Below are 19,122 nucleotides of genomic sequence, written 5' to 3' on the forward strand. Positions count from 1 at the left end.
ATGGAAGCCAAGTCTGTCCACCTCTTTCACCCACCTCATTTCTCCCCGTTGGGGCTGATTTTGGCAGCGTTCATAGGGGCAGGGACGGAAGGGGTGGGGGCCAGCCGTCGGCCCTGTGTCCCTCCCTTCCTCCCCTCAGCGCCACAGCATTTCGGTGTCATCCCCTTCCGTGCACGCGTCCTCATGAAAACCAAGTGCGGCTGGAGGGAGATGCCTGCGCCCACTCCCGTGACCTTCCCGGCCGGCCTGGCTGCAGCGGCCTCTCGGCAGGCATCTTTCTGGTGCTGCCTCCGTGCCCCTCCCATCACCTGATGCTCGTGTTCCTGAATCTTCACGCGTGTGCTCTGTGCAGCCACCTCACGGGCTCCCTGAGAAGGAAGACAGTGTCTCACACTGGTCAGAATGCTCTTCTCTGTCCACTGAATAGTCCAACACAGAATCATTCCTCTGTGATTATTTATGCTTTGTTATGTAGAACTGGAATAAAGAAAAAGTGAATTTAGACATTACAGCCATCAGGTTGAAGCTTAGTAATTGCATTAGGGAATTAAATGGAAGCATTTGAGCTTCTCGAGTTCTAATTCCACATCTTCGTATCCCCATCACCCCCCATACCCAGTGTCTAACAGAGCTCTTGGTCTAGGAGTTTCTTGATAAATGCTTACTGAATTGAACTGGACTGAGCTTAACATTCCCACCCAGAGTTAGAAGCCAGTCCCTGAATAAATTGCATTTAGAATATGAGTTTGATGTTACTGTGGTAAGGGGTATCCTACACGTCATAATTCCTAGTCAATATCGGGTATTTAGTCAAATAGACTCAAGTATAGAGAAGCATAGGCCCATCTGGCAAAAGGGCAAGGCACGCTGCTTTAGGTCCAGGTCCCCAATATCAACTATGAAAATAAAACGTCAACTCCAATGACAGCCCTGTCCTCAGCTGGTCACTGTTTATGCTAACAATTATAAACAGCTTGAACTTGCTGTCCTGAGAGGCAACACACCCTCCATTCTCTCTGCAGTGTAGCTGCCTTGGTGGATGGAACATGCCCCTCCTCCCTCCCTCTCCCTATCCCTCCCTCCCCCCTCCTCTCTCCCTCCCTCTCCCCTCCTCTCTCCCTCCTTCCCCTCTCCTTCTTCCTATCTTCTCTCACCTTTCTCCCCCCACCTTCTCTCCTGGACAAGGGGCAGAAGAGAGGAGATCTCCGGAATCTTCTGCTTCATCCAAGCAGCTTGGGGGCAGCATCAACAGCTGCAATTTGGCTGCCCCAGCAGGTGCCTCAGGGCAGCCTTTCTAATGGGAATCCTGGAATCATGTCTTTCCTTAATGTGTCCTAAAGGCTGGAGGACATGAAGTGAAACAATGCTCCATGCTCAGTCCTGTGATTTTGTGTAATTATTGGACTTACTTTGAAATTTAACTAAATGATACCCAAGGTAGAGCATGAAAAAAAAGAAAAAACAGGCTATGGTGTTTGAAAAACAAACAAAACCGTTTGGTTTGTTGGTTTGTTCTTAGACCTTCACAGGCTCCTAGGTCACACGTTTCAGTTTCTTAGCAAGTGGCATTCTCTGCAGAAGCTGTGTCAGTCTCTGTTTGATGATGTCAGCCACAGCAGAAAGAAGCACTCCGTAGGCCCCGTGCTCAGCACCTTGGCGTGAGCTCCTGCCATCTTCTGTTCATGCTCATCACAGCTCTGTGCAGTGGGCATCCTCCTGATCCCTGTGGGAGGATGGAGGATGGAGGCGGAAGGGTGAGTGATGGCAGGATCACATGAGGGGTCTCTCCCGAGGTAGGGAGGGGAACTGGCCCAGGACCTTAGTGCCCATCGCATCCTTCTTCCTCCTCCTCTGCCTCTCTGTGACTGTTTGACTCAGGCTGCAGGGACAGACATGAGTATGTGCAGAGCCTGTGTGCACCCCTGGGAATGTGTGCTCATATTGGCAGGGAGGGATGTGAGTGTGTACAGAGCGTGTGTGCACACCCTGGCGGTGTATGCCGGCGTTGGCAGGGACAGATGTGAGCGCGTATGGAATGTGTGTGCACACCTTGGGGATGTGTGCTGGCATTGGCAGGGACAGATGTGTACAGAGCGTGTGTGCACACCTCGGGGTGTATGCTGTCGTTGGCATGGACAGACGTGAGCGTGTACAGAGCGTGTGTGCACACCTGGGGGTGTGTGCTGGTGTTGATAGGGACAGATGTGTACAGAGCGTGTGTGCACACCTGGGGGTGTGTGCTTATGATGTTTTGTAACCGGCAAATACGTGGCCTGTTGCATCGGGCGGCCCTGCGCCCATGCTGAGCCCGTCAGTGGCCCTCGGGTTGGGGTCTCCATCTGTCCAGACAGCACTCGAGTGGCTTGAGGTTTCAGATTCTTCCTCTACGGATACTTGGGCTTCCTCAGGACCAAACATCAGAACCAGCCAACTGCAAACTACAAGAACGTTCAAATGCATCTTCAGTAGGAAAAACAAAAGCAATTGGAAAAATTTTCCAACGTGACCCCGTGGTTAAGCCGTTAGATACTCCAGCCAACAGATTGAGTCACTTTAAAATTCACACCAATTAAAATGGTTGTAAGAGTTGCAGAGCTTTACCGCTAAACCTTGAAATAATTGAAGCATTCTGCTCCACTTGCTTACAAACTAGAGTTGGGGATACCTTTCAGTCCAAAGTAGCAACCTTCTAAATCCAGCTTAGATGCGAGGCTCCCACTGACACAGGAAGAGACAGTGGCCCTTGATTATTCTCCTGTGTTCAGATACTGTGTCATTTCTTTTTGTTTTTTTCTTTCTTTTTTTTTTTTTTTTTTTTGTATCCTGATCATCACTTCTGCTTTTCCAATTCAAACTAAAGGGAGTTTAGCTCTGTTTTGGAGAAGCTGTGGTTAGTAGTTTCTTTTCATGGTTTGCTTAATCTCTTAAGTCTGGTGCTTACATTACCCAAATAGACTTTTCTTTAGTACGACAGTGCCATAACCCAGGGCTTCTCCCTCCATATCTGCTCCCCAGGAGGCTCCCTAGGAATGGGCGCTGGAGATCCAGCCCCCCTCCATGTGCCATTTTCTTTGAGTCCAAGGTAGCTTTGGCTCAGAGAAGAAAAGAGGCCTCCGGGTTAGGTGCCTCTGACTGCTTGCTTGTGAAATGTTTAATGATAAGGCGACTTCCAAACTAATTTACACATTGATAGTTGTAGCTTGAAGTATCACCGCAGTCAGGAGAACAAGAAACACTCCCATAAAGTAGATAAGCAGAAAAAAGCCATAGAAGTTTAATAAAGCGCAAATAAAATGGTGTTGTAAGAATGTCCAGTGGGAAATGCTCTCAGTCCAGCCAGATCCAGCTGTGGCGTCAGTCCAGCTGTGGTGTCCTCCTGTAAAAACATTCAGCCACATGTGGCCCTGATCGCAATCACTACTCTGAATTGTGATCCAGAATGTTCTTGGGGGCCGATGCTGGGACTGTTCCAGCAGCTCAATCTGATTGGGCGTCACGGTGGTGATGTGCTTAGCGCGGCCAGCTGGGCTGAGTGGTGGCCACCCGTGCACTCGCCACGTGCAGCCGTTATTCTGGTGATGGGGTTGCATGCGCCCCGGCTTGTCCACCTGGGCTATTAAAGTACTGGGAACCCAACCGCGGGCGGTGCCTCCCGATATGGGAGCTGTCTTTTTTATCCAGGGCCCTCTGGCGCTGCAGAACCCTGCTGCCAGTCTGAGCTCACAAGGAGGTACCGGAGGGCTCTGCTGGGGCATGGAGGTCCCTGAGCAGGTGGTCGCTTATTGCTTGTGGAGTGGTCCATGGCCTGTGAGTTTATTCTCGGGGTTTGTGTGGGCGAGGTTAACCAGTTCACAGCTGGGCACTTACCCCTTACACAGGTGACACTAGTTAAAGTGGAATCTATATTAGCTCACACGGGAGTGTGTGAGGAGCTGGGAGGGTGGGGAGGCTTGGCCTTAGCACTAGGTTCCCGGGCTCCTGACGTTTCTGCGTCTTCCAGTTGAGGGGCCGTCAGAGCCGCTGTGGGTCCTGAAGACAGTGGGTGCCATATGGACCAGGGGATGCAGAAGCCTCTAGAGGCTGCGGGAGGCAAGGAGACGGTCGCTTCCCCAGAGCCAGCCCTGCCGCCACTTCGACGTTAGATGGTGGGACCTGTTTTGAACTCCAGCTTCCAGAAATGTGAGAAAATAAGTCAGAGTTTAGGGCGCTAAATTTGGGGTGATTTAGTGGAGAAATAGAAAACTAGCCCACAAATGTGCACGCATTGAAATGTGCTCTGTCCAGGTGTTCACAGTGGTGTGAGGGAGATGGCATCAGGGTTCTGGGAACTGTGCAGTTTTACTGAAGGAAGGGGGCTCGCCACGCCTTTCCTCATATAACTGAAGGTATGTATGCCTGCCACACTGCCCAGGAGACAGGGACTAGAATTCTGACTTTATTTCTTATGGGAACCAAGCCACAGTCAGAACACGGTGAGGGCCGAGACGAGCTTCCTACAGCGTGAACTGGGAAGAGGAATCGCAAGTAGTTTGTGTTTTTCTACACAGACCTGTCCTTTTCAGGTTTTGTTAAGTTTTGGAAAAAGGGAGAAGCCAGGCACACCTCGGCGAGGGACAGTGTTTCTGGAGGTGGTGCGGCTTCAGCCTGAAAATGGCCGTGTGGTTGGGAGGCTCAGAAACTGCCCTCCAAGGGCACTCATCTATTCCTTATTGCAGTAATACCTCGTTTACAGAAATCCACAGAAATGACAGTGCGGGAGGCTTCTGGTCTGGATGGGTTTGTGTGGACCGAGGTCACGGGGTGTTGTCCCAAGTGCTAATCCTGACCTGGCAGAGGCTCTGTTCCCAAATAATTATTCCACAGTTTCAGAGCCTATATCTGAGTGATAGTCTTTTAACTTTGTTGCATAAAAGGAAACAAAGTATGTCTTGAGGGTCTAAAAATCCATGTGGTAATCATGGCTGTAAACTCATACATGGGGCTTTGGGATGGAGTGAAAACCACCGTCACCTGGCGTGGACGCTGCGTGGTATTTTTAGCATGGTGGCCTGCTCTTGCCTTGAACTCTATCTGCAGTGTGAGCAACAGCTGTGCATTTGAGAAATGTGGACAGGTCAGGCTTGCTCCTCCAGGGGCCTGCAGGCATCCGGGTGAGGGGCCTGGGATGAGGCCACATCAGTGGGAAGGAGCTTGGTTGTGTCAGCAGATATGTCTGCCTCTACAGGCCCGCAAGCCAGCCAGAACCCAGTTTTCCTTTGGTCATCTAATGCCAGAAGAAACCTGTTTCTTAGAGATTTTCATAATTTATATTAATGAACCATTTGACCGTACATAAAATGTTATAAATGCATGAGGCTTTACAACTTGGCAGATGTGTAACTCACATGTCATTGTACCAAACTGTTGAAGATATTTGTTTCACTTGAAGGTTGTTAGCATTTTATGTGCAAAGCAAATGCCAGTAGCATTTTGCAGGAGTATTTTGGAATTTTAAACACAGTGGGATAGTGCTGGGTCTCTGGGATACTGGTGAGGTGGACGTGACCTCAAGCTCTTGTAGCTTGCAAGCAGGATTGCTAAATTGTCACAACTGCAGTGCTGGAAAGTCAAAGTGGATTTCTGTAAATGAGGTATTAGTGCAATAAGGAACAGGTGAGTGTCCGTGGAGGGCAGTTTCTGAGCCTCCCAGACACCCCAGGAGGAAGCGGGGGACGGGGGCAGTTACCCACCAGAACCTGGACGGTGAAGCTGGGTTTGCCGGTGGCCCTGCTTGGCAGGTCATTACATGCAATAAGAAACAGGTGAGTGCCCTTGAGAGCGGTTTCTCGGCCCCCTTCAGAACCACAAGTGGAAGACGCTCCAAGGTGGGGGGTGGGGGTTCGGTTAATCCACAGGAGCCTGGATGGTGGAGCTGGGTTTGCTGGTGGTCCTGCGTGGCAGGTCATTACATGCAATAAGGAACAGGTGACTGCCCTTGAGGGCGGTTTCTCGGCCTGCTTCAGAACTGCAAGTGGAAGACGCCCCAAAGTGAGGGGGGGGCTGGTGGTCGGTTATCCAGTGGGGCCGGATTTGCTGGTGGCCGCTGCGTGGCAGGGCACGGCGTGGAGCGATGGGAGGGGAGTGGAGTGGGAATGGAGGATGCACCCTCCACAGCTACTGCTGGGAGTTGGCTCTGGTAGCAGAAGGGGCATAGATAGAGGGATTCCCATCAGGGGCAACACGACTGGGGTCCCACGTGTGGTGGATGCCGAGGTGTGGCTATATGTAATCTCAGTCTGCACAGCCGTCCTGGTGAGTGGGTTCAGTTACCTTCCCATCTCACATTTGAGAAATCTCGGGGGCTCACATCACAGCTAGGTGGGTTGGAACTAATGTCTCCGGCAGGACGTTGGCCCCAGAGCCCAGATCTTACCCGCCCCCGCTCTTTTCAGTCCACCAAGCTTGTAGAGAGGGTTGTGTGGTGGTGGGTGGCGGCTGAGAAACCAACACAGTAGAAGGCGGGGAGGAACTAAACCAGGCAGGAGACACAGGCAGTGCTTGGGAGGTCTGCACGGGGTGTGGGTGTGGGAGACACCTCTGGGCCAGTGAACCCCGTTCTGTGCTCCTGGCTTGCCCAACCTTGGCCCTCAGCCACATGCTGCGTGCTTTAGGTGAAATCTCAGTCGCTCGTGTGGTGCGGGCATCTTTTCTCCCTGGCTTTGCCTCTCTTTAAATCACGGAGTCTCAGTGGGGATGGCGGGGCGGATGGTGGTCCATGGAATTTGCCCTCCACCTCCTCATCCTTGTCCTGTCCTGTCTGGCCTGTTACCTGAATCTGTGTCTCTTCAGAGCCTGCAAATGAGTGGAGGCCACGACAGCCTCTCGCTGACCGACCTCTCAAACTTTTATTCATCAGAATAGTGTTAAATGCCGATTCCTAGGCACCCCCATTGGACTCTACGCCTGCCTAGCATGGGTACTTTGGGGAAGGTAGAGGATTGCTGGGCTGTTCCAGGGGGGAATTTGCATTGTTGAATGTCTATTGTGTTCCTTCCAGCACTCTACTTTCCACGCACACGTGGCATTAAACCTGGAAGACCTCTGGGTGCTGTGCTGGTGAGGAAGCCCCGGCTGGACGAGGGGCTGCTGGGGCTCGGACTTGATTCCTGGGCTGGGGGCTGCGGGCTGCGGGCTTATTCTCTTCAGTGGGTCTGCTGATGGGATGCCCTGAGAAGTCCTGCTGTGCACTCAGGGGAAGGTGCAGAGACAGGCTCAGAAAAGACAGACCATGGATTTAAAAATTCCTACTGGAAAATCTTTTATGAGCAAAGTAATTTGCATCTAACTGAAGACAATCATTGCTTGAATAATTGGTTTGTTTACAAAGTTGGTCCTATGAACAGATTAAAGTTTTCATTCATGCCTTATCTATAATGTGAATAGGAGCTATTACCGCAACTTAAATTAGCTTTAAATTTCGTATCAGATTGCAGTCCAGATTACAAACGGCTGCTTGATAATCTAATTGATAAAACGGAGGAATTTAGTGCTTGGAACCCAGAGTGAAGGGAACAGAATTGCTTTGGTTTCTCAAAAGGTGTTGACTGAGTGGTGACCTGGGGTGAAGAGAAGTGGCTAGAGTCATTACACTCGAGGAGATGATCTGCCCCCGCCTTTCTCAGCTGTCTTCTGGACAAAACAAAGGGTGATAAATGGAAAAAATTCAGCACTGAGTTCGTCTATGCCCTGAGCTTCTCATACAGTCATTAATGGGCTGTATCTGTGAAGCCTCCATACAGGCACAAAGGAATTAGGCTAGAGTAAGGCGGCCGGCGACCTCTGGCGTCTGGACCGCGTGTCACTTCCTAAAGCCCTTTTGGGTGAAATGACAGTGGCAATGTCGTTGTTCGGAGGAGTGTAATCTCACGTATGAGATGCAGATTTTAAACACCAAAGTCAGGAAGCTTGGTGGGAGTGGCTGTCTTCCAAGTGGTTTTCTGTGCTGCCATGGATGAGGCGTGGATGTGTCATCTGTTGGTGAGATCCACTGGTGAAGGGGCTAAGCAAACCATGGAGGTCGGGGGTGTGAAGCTGCATCTCTTCTGGCATCCCAAGGAAATACATCTTGTAAAACTTGTGAATTTGACCCTGACCCTAACCCCAACCCTGAGTGTTGAAGTCTGGTGCAGTGTCTTGAGCCCTCTTCTGCATTGAGGGTGAGTGACTGTAAATGACCGATTCCTCAGTGGTGAAAGTTCAAATGTAGCTTCCCTGAGGAAGCCAGACCTCGGTCACCCGTATCTCCATTGTAAACACTGCGGCCCCTACGCGGGTGGCTGCAAGTTTCCAGGCCTTCCTTGGAGAAGCAGCCGTGAGGTGCTTGATGATTTGATAACATCAGCCACCTTCTGTCTTCTGTCTAATCACGGTACAAATGATTCTCCTACAAGGAAATGGATCTGGTTTCTTCCTGATCGTTGGAAGAAGCAGCCTGCCTAGGGACTCCACCGTCCTCTGCACTTTCACAGCGAAGCCTGTGTCTGTCTCCAAGGAGTGTCACGTGTGTCGTGGGAATCGCTTCCTTAATTCTTCCTGCTTTTGATAGCTCGGGTAGCTCTGCCTGTTTCACCCGGGATGAGCAGCGGGTGGTCTCTGGCTGCTGTGGGACTAGGGCTTGGGGGTGCATCATCACATCCGGTGGCCTGTCCAGGTGGGCATCATTGTCTTTTGCCTGTTGCCTGAGGCAGCTGTGATGCCATGGGGGTCATGCTTGTCAGGGCCAACCCAGTTCTTCCCGTGTACACCTCTCCTGCTGGAGTGCCTTTCCTTATGATGACTTGTTGAATTAACGTGGAGAATGCAGAGAGGCTCTGGGCCTCTCTCTCTCCCATTCTTACTCCCTGGAGCTGTGAAGCCCGAGAAGGGAGCCCATAGCCAGAGGCTCCTTTAAATTGAATTAGAATAAAGATTTGATTACATAGCTAAACACATTTGAAAAGAACTTCACAGATGAAATTCCAGATTCAACCCTTCAGGCCCAGTGGCCACGTTTCGGGGCTCAGCAGCTGTAGGTGGCTGTTGTCTTTCTGTGTTGGCTGAGCAGATTGGGGCGTTTCCAGTTCAGCAGGCAACTCTCTTGCATGGCTCTGCCTGTGGTGAGGGCACCTAGGCTGGAGAGCCTCGTGGGGATCCCTTAGGCCTCCGGCTGCAGCCAGGCTGCACGGTTCCTGTGCCCCGGGTCCTCTGCAGGCCCAGATGGATCCCACCACAGAGCCAGCACTGCTAGACTTGGGTACTGTGTGCAGACAGCAGAGGGTCACGTCCGGGCCTTGCAGGGGCTGGGGTGACTGGCCTCCTTGGCCAGGCTTCTGTTTCCGAGTCTTCAGGGGAAATGCATCCACCATCCACCATCCACACCGTGCACCAGAGGAAAACTGCAGGCTTCTCTGTGGATGGTGAATTGAGATCATGCAGAGTGACTAGGTTTGGGCTCCTGAGCAGCGTGGAACCTGATACCTTTAGGTGGAACCTGACATGCCTCCATGTGTACATGGCAAAGAGAATGCAGCATTGTCAGCTTGAATCCAGATGTGCTCCCGTTTTGAGGTGGAAGGTTCTGGGAGTATTGGCCATTGGTGATTGTGCTGCCGTGGAGGACTTTGAATGCAGGCACTGGTTTGGGATAACCCTGGTTTCCTGGTCCTGTATGTGGGCATCCCTGAATATCCCGGACTGGAGGAAGGCAGGGCAGATGGGAGGGTGACAAGAGGTGTCAGGTGTTTCCAGCTTTGGGGACTGATGCCATCAGACGGCCGAGATCAGGATGGTGGTGGCCAGGGACCAAAGCAGAGGTGCGTGGAAATGCCATGTTCCTCGGAGCATGGGGAGGACCTCTTGAACTCTATTCCTGGGCAACAGATCTTCCATTCTCAGGAATCTGTGCCATTGTAATTGAGTAGCAAATTCTGTAATTGCTCTAATTACTTACTGTTAAGTCCCCATGCCAATTACCATAAATTAGCAACAGTGATAACAGTTTGCCTGGTCAAACCTTACCAAGAAAAACCAGTGGACCTAGTTTTAGTTGCCTCCAGTTCCCTCCAAATCAGATTCCTTAGCGGCTTGTGTCCCCACACTTGCTGCAGTTCCTCCTGGGCCTGGCAGGCACATTCCAGACATTCACATCTCAGCTCAGATGCAGGCGTGCACATTATTTATAGAAAATCGCACTGCGCTGTGATCGGCTTGAGCTGACGTTCTCTAGGTGGGAGGTGGAGGTTCAAAAGTTCTAATGGGATGAAAGTAGAAATATGAATTTTAAAAATTCACGTGTTATGAACTCTGTTCAGTGATTTTCTCTGAAATGAGAGACTATTTGCAGATGAGGCAGTCAGCCTGCAGCTCTCCTTAAATCTGTCCTAGACCTCGATGCCATCCTTCGGCCTCTTCCTGGGTGTGGGGTGCTCTGCTTGAAGCAAAACCAAAGGAAAGAACGTGGTCTGCATCACTACTGCAGCCAGCTCAACGCGCACACCCACTGGGAGGGGGGTTTGATCACTTAACATTTTAAATGCATTTAACATTAAACCAGCAAGTCAGCCAGTGCTTTCTGTACGCAAGCTGCCTGGCTCATGGGAACCTGACACTTGACTTTTAGGAAGAGAGTACTTGCTTCTGTGGAGTGTCAATATTTGCCTCATTTCTTGAGACTCTGCTCAAAGTGATGAACGTGAGTAAATTAGGACCTTTTTTTTGTAAATTGGGCCACAGACCTCTCTAGGCAGAGTCAGGGGAGTAAACGGCTGTGAAAGATGCCGCCTGATGTGAGCCACGGCCAGGCACTTTGGAACCTGGGATCCCATCTCCAGCCTTTCAAAGGACACAGACGAATATAAAATGCAGATGGGAGAGTTCATAATTTGGGCATCTCTGTTCTTTTGAAATCAAAGTGCAAAGAAAAAGTTTTGCCTTGAGGTCTTAACCCATACTTGTTTTTCTCCTGAGGTTTTAAGATTTTCTTAACTGCTTTTCTCTCCCCCAATCCTTGAGGAAGTTCTATCTTCATATCTTCTTAAAAGGTATGGTTAAAAGATATGGTTAAATTCAACACTGAAATATAAAAACATGCTTTCATATTTTTCTTTAAACTGAGGTATCTGACATTGGTGAAGAACTAACTGGGAGTATTGGTTTATTTTTATTTTTTTGAGACAGTCTTGCTGCGTTGCCCAGGCTGGAATGCAGTGGCACGATCTTGGCTCACTGCAGCCTCACCTCTTGGTTCACGCCATTCTCCTGCCTCAGCCTCCTGAGTAGCTGGGATTATAAGTGCCTGCCACCATGGCTGGTTCATTTTTGTATTAGTAGAGACGGGGTTTCAACATGTTGGCCAGGCTGGTCTTGAACTCCTGACCTCAGGTGATTCGCTCACCTTGGCCTCCCAAAGTGCTGGGATTACAGGCAAGAGCCACCACACTCGGCCTGGGATATTCTTGATTATAATTGTAACATATCCCTTTAATAAAAACAAAACAGAACAACAACAACAACAAAACAACAGCTGTCTGAAAAGTCTCGAAATTAAAGAGCTCAATTGGACAGGGATTTGGACACCAGTTGAATGGCCCAGCACACCATAGTTACATGGGCCACTCGGCCTGTTAGGTCCTTAGGGTATTTGAAGTCATATGGATATTTGCATTTCTGCCTCTGGATATCGTGTTAGTATTCGGCTAGTGTTTGAGGGCCAGGCTCAGATCCGGGAAAACAAGAGCCCCTGCCCTCACGGCACTTCTCTTCCATGTGTGTGTGTCAGGAAAATAGAAAGCATAAGATTTTTTTTCAATGAGCTGGGAAGATGGAAAAACAAGCTTAAGATGTTTACTTGTTCAGAAGAAGGGAAGTGCAAGGAACACTCAGCTTTGTTGCTGCTGAAGGAGGCCCCTGGTGGAGGCTGTTTCAGAGGTGGGGTTTCTCTGAGAAAGGTGGTAAGAGCCAAATAGGATGCCCCATCTGGTTTGCCAGAGATGGGGAAAGTTAGTATCCCCAAAACAGCTTCAGCATTCTGGCAAAGCTTTGGAAAACCAGCTACGGTGTAGGACCTTGTTGGCCGCTGGGTAGAAGGAAAACATTGCTGGTCCTGAGGGCTGTACTGTTGTTCCACTGCTATAAAGAACTATCTGAGGCTGGGTAATAAGGAAAAAAATGTTTAATCGGCATACAGTTCTGTGGGTTGTACAGGCTTCTACATCTGGGGAAACTTACAGTCAGAGTGGAAGGTGAAGGGGAGGCCGGCATGTCTTCACATGGCTGGAAGGGGAGAGAGAGTGAAGGGGAAGGTGCCATGCACCTCCAAACAACCAGATCTCAGGAGAACGATCATGAGGACAGCACTTGGGGGATTATGCTAAACCATTAGAAACCACCCCCATGAGTCAATCACCTCCCACCAGGGCTCACCTCCAACATAGGGTTAGAGTTCAGCATGAGATTTGGGTGGGGACACACAGCCACACCATGTCAGGCTTCCCATTCTTCTCCTGCACGTGCTTCGCAAATGGTTCTGTCATTGGTTTTTGTTTCTGTTGATACATAATATACGTACATATTTTCAGAGTGCATGTGATACCTTGATTCACCCCTATATTGACGAAATCTGTGTACTTGGGATTTCTTTCACTTTAGTTTCTTTTCCTTGTGCTGGTTATGTTAAGTTATTCTCTCCTAGCTGTTTTGAAATACACAGTAGATGACCCACTGCCATCCCCCTGCTGATTTATCAATAGTAGGTCTCGTGTTCCCATTAGGCTGTGTGTTTGTGCACATTACCAGCCTCTGCCCATCCTACTTATGAGTGGGCTCTGCTGGGCCCTGTTGACCACCTACTTTTGGCCTCCATGAGATCTGCTCTCAGCTCCTGCTTATGAGTGAGAACATGCGCCGTTTCCTTGCTTGACTCGTTTGCTTAACGTAATGTCCTCCAACTCCATCCATGCTGCCGCGGATGACAGGGCTCTCCGCTGTGTGGTGGAGTATTGCTCCTGTGTGTGTTCGGGCCACGTTCCCTTCATCCCCTGTTGACGGGCACTCAGGTGATTCTAGACCTTGGCTACTGTGGATGGAAGCTGAGAGCAGTCACTGGCTTTATACTCGGGGGACGTGAGCCACTTTGATGTTCTCAAGCAGCCTATCCCCAAAGCCCTCCGTAGAATGCCGCATTCGTTTGTACTCATGGCTTCTTCCACTAGGATGAACAGCTGGGAAGGGGCTTTGAGTGAATGCTTGGGTTTCTGTCTTTAATTGGTACCCAGCTACACTGGCCAAGTAGAGGTCCCAGTGACCCTGGACACTACGTCACATAAGGTCCAAAGATGCAGTTAGGTTCTTTTTTTAACTTAAAAAAAAAAAATGCTTTTGACCTGGGTAAGCTATGGCATCATCAGTTAGAGTTTTTCATATTGGAAAGGTGTATATTTTATTTTCTAAGAAGGAAAGAAATCCTGTTAAATACTCTAACCACAGATTAAATCATGTCAAGGAAAGAGGTACTATTTTGGGGGAAAATTACCCCTTCATGTCAAAGATCAAGGAGATGACTTACATTGTTTAATTGAGTTAATTATGAAATCTTAAGTGGTTTTAAGAAGATGAGCTGTGGATCCTACAAGACATGAGACTGATACTGATTTAATGTTAGTCAGCCCTGACAGAATGTGGCTAATATTTAAAGCTTGCTCCAGTATTGCTTGATAGATTGTAAGTTAATGTAAAGATCTGTTTGAGGCTTTTATTTTACAAAATATTATTGAGAAAAAGTTTGACAGCCAAGGAACGGCCTTCAACCAATTTCTTCCTAATTTCTATCACCAGAAAATTTTGTCCTGTTAATTCCAGAATTTACTTTTGGAAAGTTCCCGTAAGGAGAGCAGAGGTATTGGTGGTTGAAAGGTGACTTGAATTTAGGTGAAGATCGTTAAATATTTCATAGTCATGTTTGTCTTGGTGGTTTTAGCAATTTTATATTAAACTTAGAACTGTGAGTCAAACCAAATCTGTTCTTTTGCTTTTGTGATACTCCTTTGTATGACTATACTGGTAAAGAATGATAAAATGTGTATTGGGTATTTTTTCTGTGTAGATATTAGGATTTTTAGGGGAACAAATTAATCATTCTTCTAATATACACTGTGCTGTGTGTTGGGTCCTTTGTATATTAGTTGAATCACTCTAATGAGGACCACTTGAAAGTCTGTTTCTATAGCAGATGTTTTATATGTTGACTTGTGTTATGCAAAATCCTTCATCCTCTAAGAAGACTAAGCAATGGGTTGGAGGAGAGATTTAATCACCCATTAGGTCTATTCCGAATGCCCAGAATTGAATGCAAGTACTAATTTTGTTTTTGAAGTGGTGTGTGTGTGTATGGGTGTGTGTGGTGAACTCCTTTTTAGGTCATGGGAGGGAGGTAAAGCGAAGATGAGATTTGCTGATGAACATTTGTGCATATGCTAGTGGAGAAGTCATATGACTTGACTGCACCTGCGTACTCTGATTTTGGTTTCGTTAGTGTCCGTAGCCACAAGCCTCAACTGCCTCTGGGACCCACCCTGAGGGGCTGTGGTGAGGGTTATTACAGAGTCGTGCGTCTTAGTGAAGGGCACAAACGGCCTTGTGGGCCTACTTTGGCTTTGTTTGAACGTCTAGATTGTTAAACTAAGTTTAACATTTTGAGGATTATAAATTGTGATTCTTGTCTAAGAAGAGGTTTCTGTTGTCTCTGAAGACAGGAGCCCCAATACAGAGGGTCCCTGGCTCCCAATTGTTACATATCTGATTTTTTTTTTCAACCTTGTGATGGTGTGAACTAGTCACACTCAGTGCATTGTTTGGCCCAAGATGGGCTGCCTCTGGATGAACCCGTTGTAAGTTGAAACTATGATGTCAAATGCACTTTCTATTTAGGATATTTTCAGCTTACGCTGGGTTTATTGGAACAGTTTCATCCCATGGTAAGTCAGGGAGCATATGTGCTCATAAAAGTGGAGACGATCTCATAGATACCGTGAGATATAGTGTCTCTGATGTTATAGAGATACGATGAAAACAATCAAGTGGGACTTGGAAGCCTTGGAGGGACTCACATGGGCGGCTCCTGGAATGCAATCTTGAGCGCCACTGGCTTCTGAATGTGACATCTGTACCTTCTGCTTAGCCCAGTGTGTTATCGGCTGCTCTCGAGGGCAGAGAGGTCCAGCGTTCCTGTGTTTAGGTATTTGAGCTGCCTTAAGAGGCTAGGTCAATTCTCACTGGTGTCTTCAGGGCTTTAGGCCTTCTGAACAAGCAGGAGGAAGCACGACTTTGTAGAGCTTTGGAAATCTCAACGGACTTCAGGGCCATCCCCTTTGGCAGGAGAGAGCCCCACTGGAGGCGAGCAGGGTGCCGTGCGGGCCTCTGCTGGGCCCAGGCATGTACGGACGTTGTGAGGGCCACAGGACACAGATCGGTCTTGGTTCACAACTGGTGTCGATGGCCACGCAGCATTTCTGCCAGGTACATGAGTGCGGGGACTTGGGTTTTGGGGTGTGCGTCCTGGTTGCCTAGTTGCTTGGAAGACCCCCATTCAGACCCCAGCCTGAGTCACCGTGACAGGCCTCCTGCTTCACACGCCACACGGAAGCCGTGGCGTCGGTCACTGACGTCCACCGGGTGTCAGATGTGCGTGTGTATCTTCCTTGGTCTCGGGATGTGTCTTGTTTTGAGGTTATAGTAAACGTTCTTTACGAGGGGTTTTGGATTTTTTATGTTGTTTGCAAGGAGGCAGCAGGGAGTGCTTGAGCAATGAGATCCCCTTTCCAACCAATACAATTTCAGATCCCAGCAGGTAATTAAGGCAGCGGAGCTGTGGGATCACCTTTGCAACCAATGAGAATTCAGATCCCAGGAGGTAATGACGGCAGCGGGGCGGGTGTCAGAACCCTGAACTGTGGCTGTTTCTGGTGTCTTGCCCCGCGGACAGAGCGTGCTGGGGCCTCCGTGGTCCTCTGTGGGGTGAGTGGAGCGCATGAGCTGGGTGCTGCTGGGCCCTGGCTGGCTCCCCAGCCCGGGGTTTATGCAGGACTCGTTAGACAACTTGGAACCCAGAAAGCAGCACGAGGAGAACGGGATTGTGCCTTTCTGGATCCTTGGTGCTTCCCAGTCTCAGACACTGAGTAGGCTCTGAGGGGTCTCGCCGGGAAGACTTGCACAGTCGGCCCCCGGGATGGAGTGGGGCTGCAGCGGGTCTTGCAGGAGCTGGAAGTGGGGGTGAGTGTCTCGCAAGCGGGACCTTTCAAGTGGGCCCAGCAGGATGCATCTGTGGAAATGGTGCCACCTAACGCAGGGCTGCGGCCAGCAGGACCTGAAAGGCTACAGCGGGCTGTGTTTCTGCTCTCTCTCTCTCGAGTCTCTGCACGGTTTTCCTTGGTTTTTGTCTGTTTGGAGGACGCTTCCCCCTTTCTTGCGCTTACCTAGCCTTCTGAGCTTCTTTGTTGAGTACGACAAAGCCCTGAGAAGGCATTTTTATCGCATAATTGTGTTATCCTGGTGGCTGGATAAATGACCTGCAAATGTGGGTGACTCAGGAGCTCTGAGGGTGTTCAATATCCAAGACAGAGGTGGGAAGGAAATGTTCAGGCAGGCATCAGAGGATCTGTTCTCTGCTTTACACTGGGGCCCTGGTTTGCTGACAGTCTTCACACTCGATCCAAGATGGGGGATAATGAAGTCTCACGGATTCGGCTTCAGCTGAGAGCTGCCTCCAGCACAGTCTTGTGTGAGTAACAGTTTCTATGTTTGGTGCGAAGGGCGGGCGTCAGTCAGTTGATCTTATTTGTGGTGGTGCTTATGGTGGGTTTTCCGTAAGGAATGTAGACTTTATTAGCTTTGGCAAGGGAATCCTGAGTGATAAATTGGAAGAATGTCTCAGGAAATTCTGGAACCTGCAGTGAATCTGGAATCTGTATGAAATTGAGATTTGGATTCTCACGATTTCCTAATGCTACCCCGAAACCCAGTAGTTGAGACAGTCGTAGAGCTTCAGTTGTGCTGCCCCGGTTCCCCATTTTAAAAGGGACACGTTGCTTTCCTCTAGAATGTTCTGAGCTCTGACTGCTGCCGGCAGAGTGACCAGCTCTCTGCATCAGAGGGGAAGCCAGGGCTGCGTTCACGGCGTCGCGGCAGCCGGGAGCTGACCCTGGACCTCAGGCACGTGTGAGGCTGACCATTTTCTGTAAACTCCAAGGGTGCAGTGGTCTCCTTGGCCCTTTACAGTCTTCTGAAGCTTTTGATGTGTCTGCACTTTGTAGATTTTTCAGAAGTAGACAGCCTTTTCCCACACCCTTGGGCTGAGTTTCGTCAGAGGCTGGTGTGTGGGAAGCACCACACCCACATTCTGACAGGGAAGACTCTGGTGCCCAACTGAGGTCAGAGTGGAAATTTGTTCTTCCTTCCCTCCAGTCTGGTCCAGCTGCTCCCTGCTTGGCCAGAAGAAAATCATGCTTATTCAAGTCGTAGGCAAACCCCCGAAGTCAAACATTTGTCTTTTTTCTTTAATATGCCCATTTAGTTTATATGGAATGATAGCTAGAGAAATGCCTTTTAGGGGAAAATTAATTTCCTTAATTACAGAGAACTTTTTGGATAAAAATCAGGAGGCTATTTTGTAATAAGATCTAGTTAAATACTACAGTGGAAAGCTCCTTATATTTGATCTTACACTTGGGCCCTGTGTGCGTGTCCGCATGCTCGTGCTCATGACGCCAGGCGCAGATGTGAACTACAGGCACAGTACATACTTTCTGGTTGCTTTTTTGAACGTCTTAATTGCTTGACCTCTCCGACTCAAATGTTGAGTTATGTTGATTCTGTTCAGAATGTTTATCCCTCCGTCTAGGGTCCAGTCGTCTTTCAGGGAGGAACCGTCTTCCTCATCTCTGTCTCCTACAGTATTGTATATTTAATAGTCAAATATTTATAGGTTACATGGGTGACTGATCTGTTCATTAGGAGGAAAACAATGCCAATTTTCACATCATTATAATGGACTTGTTAAATGATTGTTAGTATAATGAAGTTTCCATGGCAAAAGAGGCTTTGCAGATGTGAGTGTAACGGACAGTGAGATGGCGGAGGACCCTGGGTTGTCCAGGCGGGTCCAGTGTCTTCACATGTGCCTTTTGAGAAGGCAGTACGAGGGTCTGCCTCAGAGGAGGAGACCTGAGGACGAGATAGAGGCCAGAGGGCTGTGGGGGTGAGGGCAAGTGTGGGGCAGGGGCAGGGTCCGGAGGGGTGCAGGACTGAGGCCGGGGCAGTGGTAGGAGGGGTGTGGGGCTGTGAGCCAAGCTGCATGGTGGCTTCTATGAATTGGGAGACTCCAGGCAGGAATACAAGCTACTGAGCCCTTGACTTCAGCCCTGGGACTCCTGACTCCCAGGGCTGAGAGGAGGTTTGCATTTGTGGTAATTTGTTGCAGCAGCAATAGGAAGCTACTGCATTGTATCTGTTCTTCACCTCCAAACCTTTGAAAAGTAACCCTGTTGTATTGGCCTTTTGTGTGCCCTAAATTCTAATGAGATGGTTTGTAGGAAATAATGGACACAAACGATGGCAGAACAAAAAGTTGGACAGAAGCAGTGTCTTCTGTGGTTCTGTAGTTTGGGTCTGGGAAGTTAGATTTCGGTCAGAGTGTGTGGTCTTGTTCAGCGTATACCTGGAGTACTTGTTCAGAGCTCCTGGGGGAGTGGTCTTTAACACTGTTAGGATTAAAACTCCAAGCACATCAGGGCCAGAGTTCCTGAGTCAGTGTTAGGCGACCTTTGAATAAGAGTTGGCATGTAGAGTCTGCCCACTTTACTAGTATGAAGAAGCAAAATCTTTTTTTTTTTTTTATTTTTTGAGATGGAGTCTCGTTCTATCACCCAGACTGGAGTACAGTGGCGAGGCCTCGGCTCACTGCAAACTCCGCCGCCTGTGCTCAAGTGAGTCTCCTGCTTCAGCCTCCAAATTGCATGATTTATTTTCCTGTTTTATATACTTAGTATGTGAAAACTCTGCAAACTTTATTAATACAAATGACATGCCAGAACTTAGGAGAATCTGGTATTTTCC

General features: G+C 49.0%; 1 long non-coding RNA gene across 1 annotated transcript in view; it reads left to right on the forward strand.

Annotated features, from left to right (window-relative positions):
• The first annotated feature begins 1,991 nt into the window (after nucleotides 1-1,991).
• The window catches only part of LOC139361331 (uncharacterized), a 29,036-nt gene continuing 11,905 nt past the window's right edge, over nucleotides 1,992-19,122 (forward strand). The window contains exon 1 of the long non-coding RNA XR_011618871.1: nucleotides 1,992-4,179. This is a non-coding gene — a long non-coding RNA (uncharacterized lncRNA). The remainder of the gene's footprint in view (nucleotides 4,180-19,122) is intronic.

Source organism: Macaca nemestrina, unplaced genomic scaffold (assembly GCF_043159975.1).
Source record: "Macaca nemestrina isolate mMacNem1 unplaced genomic scaffold, mMacNem.hap1 Scaffold_43, whole genome shotgun sequence".
NCBI lineage: Eukaryota > Metazoa > Chordata > Mammalia > Primates > Cercopithecidae > Macaca > Macaca nemestrina.